The sequence below is a fragment of the Brachycentrus maculatus genome, unplaced genomic scaffold (assembly GCF_059751285.1).
Source record: "Brachycentrus maculatus isolate JH-2025_06_01 unplaced genomic scaffold, ASM5975128v1 h1tg000089l, whole genome shotgun sequence".
NCBI lineage: Eukaryota > Metazoa > Arthropoda > Insecta > Trichoptera > Brachycentridae > Brachycentrus > Brachycentrus maculatus.
The window spans coordinates 276,284-299,762 of record NW_028280843.1 but is presented as its reverse complement, the minus strand read 5'-3'; the positions used below and the strand labels follow the sequence as shown (position 1 = coordinate 299,762).

The following is a 23,479-nucleotide window of genomic DNA, read 5'->3' as shown; positions in this document are numbered from 1 at the left end:
AAAAACGTACTACAAAAAAATGTCTACCTGAGTACCTGAAGCGGAGGGCTGATCACCTTTCCTTCGTGTGTTAACGATCAAGATAACACTGCATTTATATAATGCAGTGCCCTATGCACCATTAGGGTGCGGATAAGGGTTTGAATTGAATTCATAAAATATTTTGATTTTTTTGTGTTATTTAAAACGCGTCATTAACGCGTCGTTACTTAATTAATTATTTCATTTTGGTTTGGTGCTATTTTCTTATAAAACAAATCATTCTTCACGGAGAAGTGTAAATTTTTTTACCGAGTGCAGTTGACAGTTATATTTGTACTAGCCGTCCACGTAATATTCATATAATTTCTATACATGTTCGATGGCGTACTTTGTCCTAAGAAAAGCGAGTTAATGTATTATGATGGTTGAAAAGCTAACGAAGTATGTCAAGAAAGAAAGTTCGGCTCTCTACGAGATCCTCCCTTATAAGGAAGATGCCGGTGTAGTTTAAAGAGATGACAGCTACGTTAGGGAGCATTCATGATGGTTAGAGAAATGAGTTGTTATTAATGTGAAAAACGGTAGCGAGATCGCAAAATGGTACCATAGAAAATATATCGCTCACTCCTTTCAAGAACGTCATAAATCAAAAATCGTCAATTTTCAGTTGTGCATGTTTTCGGAATGCACACAAAATGTACTTTATCCCATCAAAAGCGGCATATATATATATATATATATATATATATATATATATATATATATATATATATATATATATATATATATATATATATATATATATATATATATATATATATATATATATATATATATATATATATATATATATATATATATATATATATATATTAAATATTTAAATATATATATTTACAAAAATAAATACTTGAATCTAAAGAAAAGTTTATATTCGAGATACCAAAATGCAATAGCAAACAATGCCAACAGAACTTTAAATATTTGGGAACCAAATACTTCAAAAACCTTCCTGCAGATACAATGGATACAAAATTAAAGACTTCTCACATGTTCCAAACATTCACTACTATTTTACATACAGATCTATATACGAAGCTTTAACTATTACAACATTATTGGGTAAGAATAAAAAGTGCGAATGACAACTGAACGAATGATAGCGTTTATATGCGCAATATTTAATGATATAATGGTAATGATACGGAAAAGTGATATAATATATGTGATTTAAAAGACAGCATAGGGGTCAATTGGTTGTTAGGGAAAGCCACAATTTTAGAATTGATATCTGATTCGCTTTTGCATGAAAGCTATCGACCAGTGGAGAAATTTGCTGACTATTAATATAACGGAAAGTGAAATTTCGTATCAATGTGGGTTTTGACACATTCTGCCGGATATCGATGACGAAAATTGAACAGGCTTGTTTCCCTGTTTGCTGATTCGAGTGCAAAATATCATCCTCACTTGATTGCAAAATCAAATTTAAATTAAATTTTCTAACAAATAACGTAAATTTAACCGATTGAATTTAAATTAAATTATATTTGTCATTAATTTACAATTTATTTAATTGCGACATAATGTTTTTTTTTCCAATATGTGTGTCGATAATTTTTGACACGTAATAATGTGATAGTACGTTAAACTCGTTAAACAGTAGGTTCAAAATTCATTAAGCGATCAGCTGCGTAAGAAGCCAGACGGGTCTCCGCAGACATTTTTTAAAAATTTATATTGGAATATGATTTTTTAATACATATTGAAGAAATATTTTTATTTACTCTTTAACTTCTTACCCTTTAGTGACTCTTTTTTTCGAAAACCATTTATTTATTTTGAAGTAAAACTTTTCTTTCAATACAAGAACGGAGTTTTAAGAAAACAAATCAATTACGTTAAATGTTACCATGGTTTTAAGAAAATCAAGTTGCGGGCTATCGAATTTCCCGACTAAAGTTAACGTAGGTTTTTCAAATTATATTGTATATACATATATCGGCTTACTTTTAATAGATAATTATGTAACAGTATGTTACGATTGGTTGTGTTTTAATAATGTACATATGTCCGTTGGCAAATATATGTAGCTGTGCGGATTTTTCTACTGTGCTTCTTTCAGTGTACGGTACCGTGTGTGTAAGCGATATTTCATCTGTGTATTCTATGTACGCATTTATCCAATTTTAGCTGTACGTTTTATCCATCAATTATCATATAAAGATGAGCAAAATAATTTGTTTCTCTTATCTGCATTAGCAACGCGCGAGGCTTTAAATTGCATTAGTGCCAGGTTGCCGGATTGCCAGTTCAGATTAACAAACAAAACATGAAATGTATTTATATATATAATTTGATAATCTTCCTCTTTGTTAGTAAACAATTTGTTTAATAACTTTATTCTGAACTCTTTGTTCTCAATGGTGCATAAGACACTGGGTCAAATCGACGCAGCAATATAAGTAGAAGAATAATATAATATGCTTGATAGACAAAAGATGACGCATGTGAAGCAGATCATGGTGAAGAACATTACTAAGGAAGAAGAGTTGAAATAGTAAGAACTTATATACACCATAAGGTAAGCTCTAGACCAAAAAAATATGAAAACCATTGATTGTGAGTAATAATAATAAAAATAAGTTAATTCAAAATTGAATACATTGCCTTGACCTAAAAAGACCAATCAATACAATATTTTAACCTGTGACCTCAAGCACAGTTTCTAAACGCGCTAACCACTTTACTACCCAGACGAATATTTTTCTTTTTGTGCTTTTTTTTCATTATATCCGAGAACTAGTATTTTCATCACGTCACCTGTCAATTACAATGAAAAAAAATTATCATTTTTATTAGTGGTGATAACGTGAAATACTGATCTGGCATCCTTTGATCAAAGTTATAAACATGAAAAGGTTCATTTATTATTAGATTAAAACCAATATTTTTAGCTTTTCCACTTTTTTTTATTTGACCAGCTGGTCAAATAAAAAAAGTGGAAAAGCTAAAAATATTGGTTTTAATCTAATAATAAATTAAAAATACAATTCCATCACGAAGGGTCAGTGGATAATATAAATCTATGAAAAGGTTATACAATTTAATAAAATAAAAATCATTACTCCTTGAACATTTGGCCTTATGTTCAACTATTGTTTTCTCAGATAAATTATTACTGCACGTGTTATATTTATTACTTAAGTACCTAGAATTGTATGGCTTTATAAGGACCCTGAGTCCATTTAATCTTCACATTAGTTTAAAAGTGCCAAACAAGTCGAAATAAGTGTCACAATTTTTTTTAATAGATGAGAATTTTTTCTCTAAAAACCAGTGTTTGATTTTAATGTTTAATATATAAAATAAATTCAAAATCTTTCAGACTGAAATTGACAAACCGTGCCAATGCATGGTATGGGATCGTATCACAAACTAACGACCGCATTGTGAGACTGTTCCGGATTTCTCTCTTACGCTGTTCCATACAATTCTGGTGGCTGGGTTTCTAATCAGTTCACTCTGCCACATTTTACTATTTACCCAAGTTAAGAGGGGAGTTAGTAATCATGCGGTATTCGTGAAAAAAAACAGGATTTTTTCTTCATAAATCATAATACAAGGTATCTTCCAAACCGGTTATATCAACATTTTAGTCACAATTTCACCTTATATAATTAATAATATAATCCTTATAAGGTTCAAACTTTATTCTATTTTACTCTTTCTAGTATTACATATTTTTCTTTATTTATATATATATATATATATATATATATATATATATATATATATATATATATATATATATATATATATATATATATATATATATATATATAAATTTATATATTATTAGTTTTATCAATTGTGTACCAGAGTCGATTAAGTATATTTTTTTATTAAACTTTTAGTCCTCTTTTAAACATAGTATGTTTAAAAACATACTCGTAAATAAAATGCGGGTTTAAAAAACGTTATTTTTACTATCTGAAAAATTGTATTATGGTTATTAATTAATTGATTAAAATATAGATTTCCACAAAGTGAACGCATTTGTCTTTAAACAATTTCATTGTGGAGAAATTCCATTAAAGGAATGTTCGTAAAATTGATTGTTAGAAAGCGTGCGCACACTGTACATGTTGATATGTACGTACGTACATATGTTATGAATGATTATCCGCATCTAATGTGATTATGCCACAGACTTCTGGGTGATTATTACGCGATTTGATGCGCTTCAGATTCTCGCACAAACGACTGTCACCTTTGTGTCCATATGACAATGCATGACCGTTTCACAATCACCAGACTTCGGTTGTCGCAAACAATCCTCCATTGTGTAACACAATATGAGGAAGCGACCAAGATGGCTTAATAATTGAAATTGCAAGTTTCACTCCGTAGAGAAATCGCTGGAAATATTTAGCTGGCCAAATTACTCTTTTTGAAATATAATGAATCACCACAATACTCGTGCTCATGTAAAAACCTACAAATATTAATCTCTTACATATTTTTATAGAATAAAATAACCTATAATAAACCATATGGTTTTTTATACATGTATTTTAATTGACCAGCTGCCATTTTATTTCCCAGGCTGATCAAATAAAATTCAACTACATAGTTGTTATTTTATTCTATAAATTGCAGTTCCACCAAGAAATGTTAGTACAAAACATAAATGTTCCATTTTTGACATCTCAACGAAGATTCAGAAGAATATGGATGTCTGGGAATTTACAGGGCTTACGACGTGCCATAGACTGTTAAAGTAACCACTTTCACAATTCTACCCATGATTGACAACCACACTACTTTTTTTTTAAATCCTAGATATATTGATCAATCTCGTGACACAATACACATGAGTTCACAAATATTAGAATGAGGAAAGCTTTTATACAGCATACTCTTTTTATTTGTGTACAAGGTCCCAATACTGGATTATATGCACATTCTTGAGACCCAACTGAAAACATAATTTTATTTTTTTACGTAGCTTATAATTTGACCAGTCATTTTATTTTTAACATTTTGAGTGTGTCCAAATACTGATCACAAATCTGAATTATCTCCACTTAGAGAAAAAAGATTTTACAAAAACCTAAAAAATAATTATTGAGTGAGATAATCCAGATTAATGAAGTATTTGGACACACTAAAATGCTAGTATTTATTTGTTAATTATTTTTCAATATATTATTTTTGTAAAATAACAGGTCAAATAATTAGCTGCACGAAAATTGTAAGTCATATTTTCAGTCGTCTTCAAGTACATTCAGGAAATTTTTTGGCAACCAGTGGTCTACCTAAACGTAAGTTCTTCAAACCTCATCCGCACACTCCTTAATACTTACAACCCTTATCTGTACCCAATGGTGTATAGGGCACTGCAGCGTATTGACGCAGTGGTGCCTTTATCGTTACTTACATGAAGGCAAAGAGTTCACTCCTGCGCATCAGGGATAATATCAAATAAATATAAAGTGTAAAATCACTAATATTTTTTTTTCATTTACATTACTAATCCAGGACTCACTACATGTAGCTCACTCCTTTCAACTACGTCATTTATGAAAAAACACTTGATTTTTCAGGAGATCGTTTTTAAAGTTTAAGAATATAATAAAATGTATGATAAATAAATATCAAGCCACTTATTGAAGTTTTTACTGAACAGATTTTTTTAGGAAAAACCTGAATGTAATTTCACCATTTGAAAAATGTTCTGTACATTTAAAAAAATTATTAAACAAAACCCTTTCTTCAAAATGCAAAAATAGCACTTTCTGCTCTGTAGCGGATAAATATTAAGTTAAAAATATACCGCTTTTGTTGGGATAAAGTGCATTTTCTGGACATTCCGAAAACATGCACAACTGAAAATTGTCGATTTTTGATATATGACGTTGTTGAAAGGTATGAGCGATATCGCTCATTTGGTGCAACAATGACGTAATTACACTTATTTTTCTAAACAAGTTAAATATTTCAAAATGTGCGGAAAGGCTATTTATATCGGGAGAAACATCGACTGAATTAGTTTTGTGGTGAAATGCTGCGAGATGGCGCGAGTGTCATTGTAGAATTGAGTAAAGTAGCGCAATTTCTGTTTCTACATCTGAATAACAATGTATAGTTTTTTTTAGAAGAAGAAGACATCTGTAGACATTCGAAAAATATTAAACCTTATTTTTATATGCATGTTAAATAATGTCCGCCTCCGTAGTGTAATGGTTTGCGTGTTTAACTTGCTTTTTCTGAGATATAGTACATTTTCTGAGCATTCCGAAACCATGCACAGTATTGAAACATCAGCATCGATTATCTTGTTCGATTCGGTATCATCTCACGGTATTAGAATACATTAAAAATGGATCCAAGTATGATGCATATCGTTGATTTAGTATTCGACTTTCACCTAAATATAGCAATAAGTGTAAAATTATCCGTATCAGTACTTTGTGTACCGGCCCGATGGCCTTCATATTCTTACTGGTCGCGGTGATGGTAAACCCGACAGTCGACTTTCTTAAACGCTCTCGGCGCGGCTTATCTTAACGATCTGCTACCATTCCTCAGCTTACTATGTTTCATACATTCGGCCGCATATCAAACTAAGGCAAAAAACGAAATTCACTCTGAAACACTTTCTTCTAACCTCAAAATTACTGCTCACCGCGGTACATCGTAAATAAAAAACGATTTCAATCAATTTCGGAGTTCGGTTTTTTCACCGTAATTAAGGCAAGACTAATAAAAGTACGTATGCACGCATTCATTGGCGGTACATGTACTTGTATAATTGGAAAATTGAAGTGTTGATGGCGTTTCTATACTGATGCTATTATTATCATTTTGCCCAATAAATTCATTTATAACCTTTTAAAAATAAATCAACAGCATTTTACTTTAGCGGTTTCAGTTTCCATTTAAAAAAAAACTATTATAATTTTATATTACACACATACATGAAAGTATTTGTCTATATTAAGTACATGGTAAACTTATCGCAATCAGGATTCTACCACACTATAATTTCAACTTGTATTATCACCTGTACCATTTACAGTTATGAAAAAGTCACATATTTTTATTAGTAAATTGTATTATAAGTAATAATTGGTAGTGAAAGTAATTCTAGGGTGAAAATTATTTCTTGTTAAATATTATATCACCTTTGTAAATAAAAATTCAAAATCATACATTCACAAAGCTATTCACCAATTGCTTTAAGCATAGCGTTGTATTTACAACCTTTAATACATCTATGTTTACAAATAAAAATGCAGAGGAAGGAAGGTATAAAATACTTAAACATATAAAAAATAATATCGAAATGGCAGCGCCATCTTTTGTACGTAACTTTGCAACACTAAACTTTGCTTATGATGGATAGCGTGCTTCTTTACACCTGATGTCACACTCAGATTTTCAGGGATTTCTTTATCGCATTCTTTTTTATCGATTTTAATTTATTGCTTCACAAGCATTGTTAAATAAAATTCATAAGCAATGTGCGCTTTTTATTTTTCATTTAATCTAATTGAGTCACAGCAATGCAAAGCTGGGCATAGATAGTCAAAAATAAATCAGTTTGTATACACCGTTCACATAAAAAAGACACAATTTAAAAAGAGGAATGATATTATTCGAAATCAATGACAGTTATTTTTTTTATTAATTGATGTATCAGTAACCGATGGTTACTAAAACCTGTTTAATTCATATGGATCTTCTGTTGGAAAATAAATAATTACCGTGTTCGCGTTTTTGTCGATCAATTTCTACTAGCTCAACGCGAGAATACACAACTAGGTAGGAAGTCGTTCGATTACCTGCACTATCATAACACATGAACATATGTATGTATATACAGCTTTACACTTTATACTTTTCTTTATACTTTTATACTTTTCTCACTATCATCTCGTGAAATTTCAACAATGAACACTTAATGAAGATGACCACTTCTGAGTCAGTATCGATACTCGTTTACCTTATTAATATCTCATCATATATGAAGAAGAATATGGAATCTAAAAATTTAGTAGTGTGATTGCGAATCGTGGGTAAATTTTATAATATGTATAGAGTGATCACGTAAACCACCCTATGACAAGTCGTAAGCTAAGTTAATACCCAGACTTCCATTTCTTGTTTTAATTCATTCAAGATATTACGGAAATACCTTGAATTTTGTAAAATATAATACTTATGTGAATATTTCTCCTATTAATTTGAAACAATATAATTGATTAAAGTTTATCAAATAAAATTTAAAATAAAAAAATTTCAACTGACTATTTTTCATCAAAATCATGGGAAAAAACACAATTCATATTATATATATATATATATATATATATATATATATATATATATATATATATATATATATATATATATATATATGTATATATATATGTGTATGTATATATATATATATATATATATATATATATATATATAAATATATATATAAATATATATATAAATATATATATAAATATATATATATATATATATATATATATATATATATATATATATATATATATATATATATATATATATATATATATATATATATATATATATATATATATGTATATATATATATATATATATATATATATATATATATATATATATATACATATATATATATATATATATATATATATATACAATACATATATACTGTTTTATATTTGAATTTTTTTATTTTTTTATATTGAATATGTTGTTTTTAACTAATGTTTTACTTTAATATTTAATAAGTAAAACATTAATTAAAAATGGATAGATTTTACCACAAAGTGACTGCCGAATCAATTAATGAGAGAATATGTAAGGCTGAGTATGAACATGGCTTACGATTGATCATTGTCTGGTTCAAATGATCACCTTATACACTATTTTACTTTCACCAACCTACTCATGATTTACAACCACATTACTCAATTAATTTTTAAGTTTTTAACTTATTTTATGACCAATTATTTTATGTAGACTCATACAAAACATTACCTTAATTATTGTTATACTAACGCGGTACCAGTCGTTCTTGTTCTGAACACATTCCTGTTTTTCACTATTAACGTATCGAAATCGAATTTCAATATTTAATGACCACAAATGGATTACATTCAAACGGATTTGGAGATTTCCTGCCGGTCATCTACAAAGTGGTGATTAGCCTAAAAGAGTTGTCCGATATAAGATTAAAATTATCAAATAAGAATTAAATGAATAAAAATATCGCTTTGGTAACCCTGACGATGTGCTGAGTGACACACTGACTTGCTTTCCACTGCCTCCCTGCTCACTGTTCGATGCTCAACATAGCCTTATATTACTACTGCACACGGTAATCACAACATCATTTAACTTTTCCATTCATTTTAACATTATGTTTAAATTATATAAAAATGTAACGAAAAATTACATGAAATCATGGTTTTCCATACCTGGCTTTTCGTGTACATTACATAACACAAGTCTGATGATGTCAGTAACCCTATCAATAATCCTATACTTTTAAGCAAAATTAGTTCATAAGTTTTGTATTAAAAACGGTTTTTAAGCGTTTCAGAAAGTATGATTATAAATTGTTAAATTAGAACAATTATTTTTTTAAAAATCTGATTCTTATTAATTATAATTATTTAATATTTTGTAATTAAAACTATTTTGTCTTTTAAATGAACCATGTTATTTTAAAAAAATATTTCTAGCAAAAAAATGGTAATTTATTTTATTTAAAAATATAACTAACTAGCTAACCATCATACTGGTTCCTCGCAGGGGTAGGCAGAAAGCATAGAACGCCACACCAATCTGTATTTGCAAATAATCTTCGCCTCTTCTACATCCATGCTTCTCCTCATTACCGCCGATTATTCCGAATCCTCGCCTGACCTTTTTTAAAATATTGAAATATTTATACAAATGTACTTAATTATTATTGCATTTTATTTATTTTTCATAATTGCTTTTTAAGTATTTTTATCAACGATATATATGTAAGTCTCTTAGATTATATTTTAAAACTTTATTATATTTAAAGATGAAGCTATTTCGTAGTAATCCTGTACACATCTTGTTCGTAAAATGGTTATTTACAATTTCTTCGCACCAATACACTTACCTCGTTGTGAGATTGTATAAATATGCATGGGCATAGTATTGCGGTCATTAACTATGTGAGCTAATACCTCCACACACTCACTTCTCGACTACGTGTGTAACCGTATCTAGAAGGTTGGTTCAAAAATTATGAACGCAAGGAATAATTAAAAAATTTACTAAAATATAACTAATTTTTTTTCAGTTTTACTTGGTAAATACCACTAATTCATAAAATATAATGTGACATAGCATCATTTTCAAACACCGTATTTGAAACTAAGTCTAAATTTTATACTCCTTGGGTCGTTGAAGGATGAAGAGGTTGTAGTATTTAGTTGTTTTTTTTTTCAGTGGGAATATAAATAATAAGAAGGAGACTTTAGTCATTGTCATGTGGTTAATTATAGGTATATTTTTATTTTTATTTCTATTTTTTCAAAATGATGCAGTTAATGACTTTTCGTATTAAAGTTTATTTTTTATTTTTACGTCATTGTTGTTATTTGTGTTATTGTTATCTGTTGAAGTGTTAGGGAACTTTAAAAATATATCTATTAAAGTGTTAAGGAACTTAAAAAATGCTGATGTCATTTCACAAAAAAATGTGATTTCTATTTCCTTTGATTTCACTTAACCAAATTGAGCCACAGCAAACCTGGGTATAACTGATTAAAAAATAAAATATTAGATATTCCAAATTTTAATGATTATTATTATATTATTATCTTAACACATTCTAAACTAGCACGAACGCACATTTTTACCACTTAGTCAAACTAATAAATAAGTTGATTGTTATTGTAATAGTTATATTTTTTTATTGGAGAATTTTTAATAATTAATAATATTCGAAGAAAACTTTTGGACTTTCCTACCCACCTGTCGAGATGTGGCTATAACTGAATGTAATAGTAGAACAACTCTCTATCCCAGAGATTTCAATGTCAAGGAAACTATATAGCTTTATAACATAGGTATTAAAATACGATAACTCTTTTAGGTGGGTTGTAATTTATATAGATTTTTTTACTTCTTTATTTAATCACTTCAATTGTCCAATATGTACGATTTATTCGAAAACTTACGTAATAATTCTAATAATAATCCTGATTTATAAGTATTAAAAAACTTATGGTAGTAAATATTCAAATGGTGATCTAAGGAAATAATGCAAAGCTGTGAATATCGATAAAATTGTCTGGTGGTTTGGGCATGAGAATCGAATGAGCGAAGAAAGAACAGGAAAACAAATGAATGGGGCTATGTGGTTGGTAATGGTATAGAGAAACTTGGCAGGATCAAGTATTTTAAATACTTGAAATAATCGGCAGACATTTATGAGGAGATGGATGAATGTGGACTGTCCCACCTCTGCCACACTTCACTTCCACGTTTTTTCGCCTTTGAGAAAATTGTTTGCAAAGACTGATTAGTTTGGCGTTCTATTCTCTGTGCCTACCCTGCGGAGAAGCGGTGCGATGCCCAGTTAGTTAAAATAATACTTCATATTATTTTTGACATCTTAACATAGATGAGGAAGAATATGGAAGTTTGGGAATTTACGGGGCTTACGACCGTCATAGGCTAGTTTAAGTGATCACTTTACACACGTATAACATTCACTAATTCTAATCCATGATGGACAACCACATTACTAAAATTCTTAGTTATTTTGTGAACAAGTATTTGGACACACTCAAAATGTTGAAAATGATAAAAAATGATTAAAAAAACATGTATTTTAAGTAAACCAACGAAACTGAACCCGTGATTTTTGTTTACGGAGTGCAGATGTATTTTTGTTTTTTATTGCTGTATTATATTTTACGCAGGACGTATATGTAAGATATGCAAAAATAAAAATTAAAACAATGTACTTTTACCCTTACGTTTTACGTTATAATAAGAAAACCACAAAAGTTTTGACTGTCTCATTATATATAATTTAAGATGAGAAAGTGACATTGTACTAATCGAATTCAGTTCTCTTCAGATCCGAACAAGTGTAAAAAAGTATAAATTTCATACGTATAAAGTACAAAATTACATTGTAAAAAATCTCAAATTCTTACTCTCCTATAATCATGTCCATATTTATAGTAAATAAAATTCTCATACTTCATCTAAAAACAATTCGTGTTACGATTGATCGTACTATATAATTAATTTTAAAGAAAAGAGTAATTATTTTGTCCGAAATAACATCTCAACTTTATAAACCCAACTAAACTTGATTGTACTTAGAAGATATAGTAAATTAAAACTTCAATGACCTATTGTTGTTGTTTGAAACGCACGCCAAGAGGCGATGAGTATTTAGGAAAGCACTTGTTTTAAATTTTCTCACCGATGCATTGTAATAATAACCTCAATTTTCATTCAAACACTACTACGTTGGATTCATTTTAATAAACCAAGCTTATCTTATTGGGACAGTAACAATAAAAACAACACCCAAGCGACAAACACGTTTAAAAATATTTTTCAATATTTTTTAGATTATATTATATTTTATATTCGTCCGCCTCCGTGGTGTAATGGTCAGCGTGTTTAGCTACCGTGCTGGAGGTCCCGGGTTCGATTCCCAGGGGGGAAGGTGAAAATAAATATTACTGATTTAACACTGTAATATTGATTTAATATTACCCTGGACTGGTTCCTGAAGCGCAAAAGTGATCACCTTGCCTTCGTGTAAGTAATGATCAAGATAACACTGCGTCAATTTGATGCAGTGCCCTATGCATTATTAGGTGCGGATAAGGGTTATAAATAATAAATATTTTTTTTATAAATTCAACCATACTAAATATATACATATCGCACCCCTAGATCAAAGAGAGTACCAACTCAAAAACATGTTTTTTCAGGAGAGAAGAAAAATGTATAGTAATGTCGCCTTATGTAATAGAAGTTTCCTGTTTTCTTTTATGAATGGACAATGAATATCGAATAATATTTATATTAAAACATTTCTTACTAACCAACTAACCATCACACCACTTCCCCGAAGGGGTAGGCAGAGAGAATCGAAATCTTTTATTCACCAAAAGGAACATATGGTGCTACATTTTGAAGAATATTTAATATATTGACAAATCGGATAAATTGATATATGCGTCTTCGTTTGTAGAATCCGAATAAGTGATATCTAATAAATCATTTTTGAGTTGATACAGTTTTGATCCTAGGTGTGCGATATGTATATCTATGAATGTTACAAACGACATTCGGCAGAAAATACTTAAGTTTGACTTATTTGTGTTATTTAAGAACGCGTAGTACTAGCAACACGCTTTTAAAACAGATAAATCATTTGACCTGTCAAATGAATTCAAAAGATAATTTCAAAAAAATTACAAAGCTTTTACTTGTATTCGGAATCTTTTCTTCGCGCTAGTTTTTTTACTTAATTCCTTAATGAAGGTAGGGAGAGCCTTAAAAAATCTGTTTATAAGATGCATTAAGGCCATGTATTCGTTAAGAACTTAATTTTCTTTAAACCCAGGTAACATTCGACGTAATTGAACTTTTTGGTAAAATACTGATTTTGTATTAACAAATAAAGTTTTTCTTCCAAATAAAAATATTGTTTTCAAAAGAAGAGAGTGTTTTGAAGGTAAGGAGGAAAAAATTATAAAAATGTTTAATTTTTTAAACTTAAATTCCAAAAATATTTATTCAACAACAACAAATTGTGCGCGGAAGCAAGACCAACCTCTAACGCGGCCATTCGGAGTTCAGTACTTAAACGACTGAGATCTCAGCCTTGATGATAGGAAACATGATAACAAGAAGGTAGTGAGGCCCTTAAATAAAATATGGATGTAAGATGCATTTAAAAGTCAAATGTACTGCTGGCAGTCAATCTGGACTGAAACATAGAAGCTGATAATAAAGATTAAGATGCATTTATTTTTGGCAATCAAATAATATAAACGTAGATGTAAAAAATTATGCACGTGAATGAGGCCACACACATACATGAAATACAAGTTGTGTGTGAGAATGTGTGGACGTACGTATAATGCATTCGCCTAACGAGTGGTGCGCACTAGATATTTCCGTATAAATCAGTTACCTGTTTTCCAGCTCACAAGAGAAAAGTTGCATGTCTCGAGTCGGTACATTTCCAACGGTGGCGGTGGCTCGGGGCTCCGAGCGACAGGTGCACTAAGTCCAAATACGCAAACCGCCTAATTGATCCTGGCACTTCGTAATATAACCCTTCAAATTTAATCGTTTTTTCCGCAATATTTTGTGTGTGTCCAGATTTTTGTTTACAAATCCACTTAGGAGTCATTTATATGGATATCTCAACATAGATGAAGAAGTATATGGATATCTAAAGCTAACAGGCTGGCTTAAGTGACTTCCATATTTTTCACCTTTCATGTTGATATTTCAATACAATTAACTCCCAAATGGACCAACCCAGATTTGTGAACAAAGATTTGGACGAATTATTTACATTGAGAATAAAATAAAAGGTTAAATTCCAAGTTTATTAAAAAAATTAAATCATGTTTCATGTTATATGAAATATTCGTGAAGAATTTCACATTTTTTAAATTATCTTATATTTTTCAATATTTTATCTCATATTTCATGAAGGTCTCTGAATAAAAAAATACTCTATTTAACTATAAATGGTGCCAAAAACTATGTGAAAGAAGGTGTCAATTAAAGGATATACTCCAAGCTACAGGAAGCTGACTTTTCTTGGGAGGACGTAAAAGCTGGCATTCGACTGAAGCCTGGAGTTTTAAGACTCCATATGCTCTTCACAGGGAACTAACGTGGATTGAATAATGTGGATACAATATTTATTACAAATTTTGATTAATTGACCTATGAATATAATACTAGTTTCCAAAAAATGTTTCAACGTTATAAATAATTGTCGATATTGATGTGCGATTATATTTTATTTTATATATTTCAAGTACTGTAATTGAATACAATAATCTTTGTATACATATACCGAGTGAAATTAGATAAATATGTCTGTATAATTGATTATTTGCTTTCGAAATCGAAGCATTAAACGATCCGATCAGTTATAAGAATCGAGAAGCAATATTTGTCTATACTGGTAGCAGACGAGAACACGTTTCCTGTTAGATCTACTTCCATAAAAAGCCATTCTGAGCCGTGATATTGTTGCTGCCGTGTTTCTATACCATTTCTCCGGAAACGCGGGCAAAGATGATCTGCGAGCGAAGATGAAAAGCTGCATCATCCACGGCCGACTCTCTCCGGAGAGCGATTTGCGGAGAGAACACGAAAAAAAAAGTTTGCGCCTTATCGAAACATTTTCTAACATCTCTTCAAAATGCGTGCAAGCATTTGAAACTTATGTAAAATGTAAGATGTTTTATACTTTCTTTAAACTTAATCATATTCCATTATCAGTACAAACTAGTAATAAACATATACCGTTATTTGTAGAGGAATCTGTTCATAATGCACGCACAACAATGAAGAAATGTTACATTTAAGGTTTTGTTTTATTAATATCTATATTGTCCGTCAAGTTGTAAAGATGTTAACGGATTTGGCTACAAAACTCAAGGTTTTGGATTTGATTTCCAGGGGGTTAAAATAAATATTAGGTCATTTTTGACATCTCCATATAGTTGTAGAAGGATGTAGAAGACTGAGTATTTAGTGAACTAGTATTTTGACAAACTAAAAATATTCATAAGCTCTGGAAATATCCAGACTTCAATATTCCCTTCTCAATAGACCTTTTTAACGCATGTGGAGTAATCAATGAATAAAAAAAAAATTAACAATTTGACTGAAATTTTAGCATTATATATTTATTTAAAAAAAATAGTCTCTTTAATATAATCGTAAAAAATATGAATTTTTAAAGAATTTCAGTTAAAAAAATCATTTTAATTTTTTTTTATTATACATTTTGTATCCAGATCCACACGTTTGGTTCAAAATATTTATGAAAATTGAGAAATCGTATGATAAAGTACAATTTTTTTGAATTGACAATAACTGGCAACTTGGTTGATTGTAATTACGTTCAATGTTCGATAAGATAATTTCAAACTGATCAATTTTTTGTTTTTGATGTTTTACAGTATAACGTTTGATTTTTTCTGGTATAATTTACCAGTCCCGTAAATTTCTCCCGATGCAGTTATGAGTACATTCGTACACTTGCGGAATGCCTCCATACATTATGGCATACGGTAAGCGAGCCAGCGTGTATGACTCGTTATAAGTTAGCGCGGAATCGGCGAATCATTCCGATTTGGTTCCGCACAAAGAATAAACTTTCGTCCCAATTTTCACATTAAATTCTAATTAATTTTGAGCGACTCGCGAAATAATTTTTAAGATAACAGTTAACCAACGTATTTTTAATTACCAGTGGCTACGTGTAATTGGCGGAACAGAGAAAGTACACACGTGAAAGTGGCTACTCAGTTTATTGGACAATCTTTATTTTACCTGACCACCGTCTTAAAAGTGCCTTTAATATAGCATATTACCTCTGTAACTGAATCACTCTCTTCTTAACTACTAGATCACCTCAAATATTTTTTTCTTTATTTATTTTATTTACTTTAAATATTGTTGCAAACAAAATATTACGCATGGGGATTTATCAATGGAAAAAATAGACAATATTAATGAAATTTATTTATTTAAAAAAATAATAATATCTAATCTTAGAAAATATGAATTTTCGAAAAATTTCAGGTAGGAAATTTTATTTATTTTTATTTTATTACTATACATTTTGTATCCAGATCCACACGTTTTGTTCAAAATTTTTATGAAAATTGAGAAATCGTATGATAAAGTATCTTTTAAATTGACACAATTGTCACAAACAAATTGTCACAATTTTATTTATTAAGTCCCTATACATTTCTACCTGTAAAATATTTTCAATTCCCAGGGGAGGTCAAAAAATAAATTTTTGTGATTTTACACTCAAATAATACTAATAAATTTATTTAATATTACCCTGGACTGGTCCCAAAAGCGCAAGAGTGATCACCTAGCTTTCATCTGTTAACGATCAAGATAATACTGCGATAAATACAATGCAGTGCATCAAAACACGTTTCATGGTAGATTTTAATAAATGAAGGTTTTTACTTAGTAAAACTTAAATTACAATAAAAGTGTAGTTTGAAATTACTTTTAATTAAGTTTATTAAATAATAAGCGACATTAATTTATTTAAAAATGCCCCAACTTAATATCCAACTTAGGATCTGTGATTAACTCATAGGGAATTATAGATTACTTTGTGTGTTTATACAATTTACATATTACAGAGCACAGGTTCCCAAACTTTTTTAGTCTAAGCACCCCCTATCAAAATTTCTCGTTAAAGAGGAAAATAAAACCACCAGAATGTCCCACCATAGAAATATATAGAAGGAATAAAAATATATATCTTACTTCTTAGCACTTCTATCTGTCTCTTTGGACTTCTTATGCCCTGTAAAAGTCTTCTAGAATGCCCACAAGAGGGCGTTATAGCCCACTTTGAGAAATTCTCTTATAGAGTACATACTACTTTCGCTTATTTTCATGGATTTATGATTAAACCTAGTTAATTTAATACATTTAGCGATCACTCTTAGTGATGTCAAATTTAATATAATTTACGTCTAGGGAAAGTGGAATTCTTCAAAGAAATCACAGCAATCTTTGCCATTATTTATATGTTAATTCGAATGTAGTTTCCACATTTTTTTTGTACTGTTCAAATACAAAACATAACCACATATTATAATTAAATCAAATGAAAGATAAATACATCCAACAATAAGCGAAACTAAATGATTTGCGATTGCAATTAAACTTTTTCAATTACTTTCAATTATAATTTAAACAAAAGAAAACATTTTATCACATGTTAATTATTTTCGTTTTCTTTGTGATAAATGTATCTGCAAATTCAAATTTCTCATTTTTTGCGATGTATTATTAGAAACTTCATACGCATTTCAAACGCTCAAATTTACATTATCAAAATAATCTGACTCAATCCAATTGAATATGGAGAAAGTAGGTAATATAAATATTCAGATTTATTGATGAAACGCAAAAGCATTTACGATTTTTTGCTTCGGAAAAGCGAGACAAGATAACTATCTCTAATAATTAATACGTTACATTTATGAACACACTTACTGACGAATCAGATATGATTGAACCTTCAATGCGAAAGATAATATTTATCCAAAAATAAACCGAATTGTGATAAACCGGATTATGTATAAACGAGAATAGCGTAAACCGAATTATGTATAAATGAGAATAGCATAAACTTGAACTCATACTAGGTTATTGGACTCGTGACTTGGGAGGTTTACTTTTTCTCTCAATAAATTTGTTTGAATGAAAGTTGGCCTTCAAAACTTTCGGCGATCCGGACTGACACATTTATTTAATAGCGAATCGTTTGGCGAAATATTAAAATACAAATATTAAAAGCTCTGAGTCAGAATCCGATAAATTTAGTCCTTGTTTACGAGTAAAACTTATTATATATGTAAATTAATAATTTCTAACTTATTCAAAGGTGTGCTGGGTAATTAAATGTTACCTCAACATATTTTTTTTTAAATTATTTTGATTGCGTCAAATAAATGCAGGATCCGATTAATATCTAATCTTACATCATGTATTATAACCTACTGATCTTCTTCATCTTCAAACCCTTAACTGCACCCCAATGATGCATAGGGCACTGCATCATATAAACGCAGTGTGATCTTGATCGTTAACACATGAAGGAAAGGTGACCAGCCTCCGCTTCAGGTACCAGTCCAGGGTAATATTGATTAAATATTAAAGTGAAAATTTATATTTGTTTAACCCCCCCCCCCTGGAAATCGAACTCGGGACCTCCAGTACGGTAGCCGAGCTTGTTGAGCATTACACCACGGTGGTGGACAAATACTTGTTCACAAATTTGGATTTTCTCCACTTAGGTTCACTTAACCAGCACATGTTATTTTTTTAAATTTTTTCATTTTAAAATTGTTTTCACAATGTACTGAAATAATATATTTCGTTTTCACTCAAAAAACAAAACTTTATGACAAGTTTAACAAAATTGAGAAATTAAATCTAAGAATTATAATAGGGTAATATAAAAAAAACATGTATTTTATTATAAAAATTATATCAATGTAATAAATTAAATTATATTTTAAGGATTATGAACGTATTTTTGGCAAATGTGAACAGAACGAAGATGGCTTAAAAAGATTTGAAGGAAGAGGCACGACCAGATCAATCAGAATCTAAAATCTGGCGGGGTCAAAAGTCTACGCAATCGGTGGGCATATATGAATAGACGTGAGGAAGCTAGGAGTGTATGCCAGAACAGAGGAGTGTGGCGTTCCATCCTCTCTGCCTACCTCTGCAAATCGGCGTGATAACAGTACTAATAGTTACGACTTATATATTGTACATACTTAAGAAATTATTATATATTATTGCTGTTGATATTTTTTTTATATTTATTAGTTGCCTAAGAAAATTCTCCTTGCCTATTACGTGCAAGGATTTATAGCATTACATTTTTAGTTTATATGTTTGTCTTAAAAATGGTAATGAATGTATATTGTATTAAATAAATTAATAAGGTTGATCCCCAAAAACAAAACAATACGGCTGTCCAAACTTAAAACACAGTAAGGGACATTTTTTGTATTACGTTTTTTTTTGCATTTTCGGACAAAGTGGAATCTACTTAGTCCAAAAATGTAAAAAGAAAACGTACTACAAAAAAATTGTCTCTTACTGTATTTTGAGTTTGGACAGCTGAATAGATATAATGGATTCAATATCAATCATGATTTGTCATATCTATTTATCTTATTCGTGTTGTCATGTTTTCGAAATAAGAAACCTTTGATCGGATAGATCTTTATCTTGATGTTATAACAGCCTCATTTAGTCTATTATTAACATACAAGCTTATAGAATATGAAACCCAGAAAAGGCAACCAAAATTTATGAAACGCGGGAAAATTTAATATTTTCAATGGTTTTTTATGCGTTTTAAACAAACACTATAGATGCGTTTATTGTATAATAAAACTAGGAATAAAAAGGTATGTGCTTCGTGTATGTTATCTATACGATACGTTTTTCTCCGCATAAATCGGTGGTAATGTCGCAAAAGAGTAGAGATTGGAGAAATTGGCTGACACTTGGGTGTGGAAGGAAGCCAACTAGAGAGGAGGCCTCGTGGCCTACATAGTCGGACATCTTGCCGCAACATGTGGCCTGCGCCGTGCCGTCATACGAGCGCGAGATACACCATATGCACTGCGCACGCAGGTCCGAATTCGTGAGAGGCATCCGTGTAAAGTATCAATATTTGTGGAGGTCCTCACCAAAACGTTACATTTCCATTGTAAATGATTTTGAGTAAACAGGAATACTAACTTGTAAAATCGTTACGTTTTGGTGCGATTGAATGATTTTATATTGGTTTAAAACAGGATTGGTCACGTTTTGTCGCAACTTTAATTAAAATCTCGATTAAATACAGTAAACATAACAAATTTGCATTTAAAGGATTTTTTGTGCAATATTGGAGATGTAACTTTTGATGAAAACCTCCTCATTTATTCTCTATACTACACTCTATCTAAGGTACTATTAAGAGGCATCGGTGTAATGTAGGTACCTACCCTCTAAGGGACTTAAAGGTGCCTACATTAAAAAATATTATCAATCTTTTGTTTATTAGTTAGTTGTTAATTATTACAATATTTTGACTGTGTTCAAATTCTTCATCTTATCCTCATCCCCATCGAATGAACCCCACCATAAAATTTCACATAAATTTACTCAAAATATAGGAAAAATTAGGTTAAAAAATCATATTATTGACTTGAACTGTGCCTTAAATTAATAACTTTAAAATATCAGTTGGTTTATTTAGCCAAAAAATACTTTCATATAAATCTCATTGAATCACTGCAAGTGAAGTCGAAATAAATAAAAAGTTAGTTGTGATTCTATTCTTCAAGTGTCACAATTTCTTTTTTATCACGTATTAAATCTTAAAAATTACGAATATTTTAATTAAATATTAAAATTTTCATCCCACATCACCTGTACATAAGTTGTATTTTTTTAAAGAAACAATTAAGCAGTTTATCTCAGCCAACGTACAATCCGCCTCTGTGTGTTGGCATCAAGTGTCATAGTTTAATATTCAAACATCTAGATTATTAAGCCACCAATTATTTTAAACCTACTTTCATCAAAGACTAAAATCGATTTAATCTACAAATCTTCTATTTTTCCGTATTTAAGTTATAACGTGAAAATTTTAATATGGTTGTTTGGAGATAAATCAAAACTTTATTCAGAAAGAAAAATCTGATTAAATATGTTCACATGTTAAACTAATATAGGTTGCAATATATTATTTTTTATTTTATTTAATTTAATTAACTGAACGTTTCTGAAAATCTGAAAACACAGGAGCATGAATTTCCGTGCCCTACAGAAAATTTCTAAAAACACAAGTTTAAAAAAAAAAATAGTTTAATCTCCGTCAAAACGAATTCGGTCATGAAAACATAATTTGATATTCTACTTGATTATGGCATACCTAAACCAATGTGAAGAAGTCATTCGTATGAATTAAATATGTCTCAACAGTGAAAAGTTATTTATAGGACTTTGGACCTGTCATTGCTGATACAAGTAGTCACTTTACTGCATTCACCATTCTGCCCCCGATCGAACATCTGTATTTCAAGCAACCAATAATTGTTGCACAGTATATCCTCATAATAAGTTCAAGTAACTATAATAAGTTCCAGGAAAAATTAAAGTATCTCATTTTTTACTCAGTGTAAACAATAGCAAAGGGAATGCACAAACGGTTACTTGCTGCAAAGCTTTCTCATGCTTTTCTTAATAATAATTTTAAATATGTATCATCAATATCGTTTTATGTAAGTGCGTACACGCAACCTACATCGTTCGACCGATACATGTATTATTATGTCTATCTTTTCTACAAAATTGGTAAACGATTTATTTTGACAGTTAATGAAATCTATCAAAATTTAATGTCATTATAGGTCAATTTTCTTAATTGTTAATATAGATATCGCGTGTGAGTAAAACGATATATTGTCAATAATCGAAGAAATATAAATATGTATTAAAAATAAATAAAAAAGCCACCCGTCAAACTTATGTTTCCTTACGGAACGAATGAAAAAAGGGGATTTTATTTTAGTTTTTTTTTTTTATTATTGTTAAAAATAAAATAAAAACATGGAGAATCTGGCTACTTTGTTATCAGTTTTAAGCAAATTAATAGAAAACGTCGATAAATCACTTTTTAAATATGTGGGTCTTAGGGTTGTAGAACTGGTTTATACTCTATATATATTGTTTTTTCGCACTTTTCATTTGAAAAATAAGCTTTTGCAAAGAATATTTAATTTCTACATAAATAACAATTCTAGTTACCTACTACATAAACCAAATATCGATATGATAAAATGATAAAATTTTATTTTTATTATTTGTCCGGACGATTATGTTTCTTAAGATAAAACAAAGAAAAAAAAATATTCAGTGCGTATGTATTACCAGGAAAAATAAAGGTCACGTCATACAAATATGTGCACAAACTTTTATTTTAATTATAAATTATAAGTCAATCACTTCAATCCGTACAAAATATTACACGACACATTTGTACCATTTCTTCCAAACATCAACAATGGGATTCACTAGCCTTTCAAATTAAGCTTCTTTCATAGTTTTCACGTAAATAATGGTAAAATATTCACCTGCTTGTTAATGAAATCGCACGGCAATAATCCAACGGAACTACGAGGAGTAACACGGTCGGCTACTGAACACTGTTCTCCGTTCGAAGCAAATAAACACAAAACACACGCGCACAATGCGAGCCAATTAAATAAAAAAGTATAACGAGTGGTGTTTTCTTCGTTCGCTGTCAGTGCACGCAGGAATACGCGGGAAATGTGACAGTCTAATGTTGGCAGCGCTGCTATTCGTTACTGGGTTGAGAGGCACAATGGCCGGTTGCTTATATAGATGTGAAAGTTAGACGCTGCCCCTTTCTCCCGCCCGCGTCTTCAGTGGTGATGAAATTCATATGACAAATCTTGGAAGGCGAAAATGTTAAACAACCAATATGGATCTAGTCAAACTAAAAAATATTTGCAAAATAAAAATGGATTTGTATGGAAGTAATTGATTTCTAAATCAAAATATGTCTTTTTTACTAGCAAAAAGCTGTAAGATTAAATTCACGATTTTATATATTCAATTTCGAAGTAATAACTAT

General features: G+C 29.9%; 1 protein-coding gene across 1 annotated transcript in view; it reads right to left on the bottom strand.

The window, feature by feature from the left end:
* dyl (transmembrane protein dusky-like) overlaps positions 1–23,196 on the bottom strand; it is a 53,157-nt gene extending 29,961 nt beyond the window's left edge. The window contains exon 1 of the mRNA XM_088257882.1: positions 22,956–23,196. The gene's annotated coding sequence lies outside the window, so the exon portion shown is untranslated. The remainder of the gene's footprint in view (positions 1–22,955) is intronic.
* Positions 23,197–23,479: the final 283 nt, after the last annotated feature.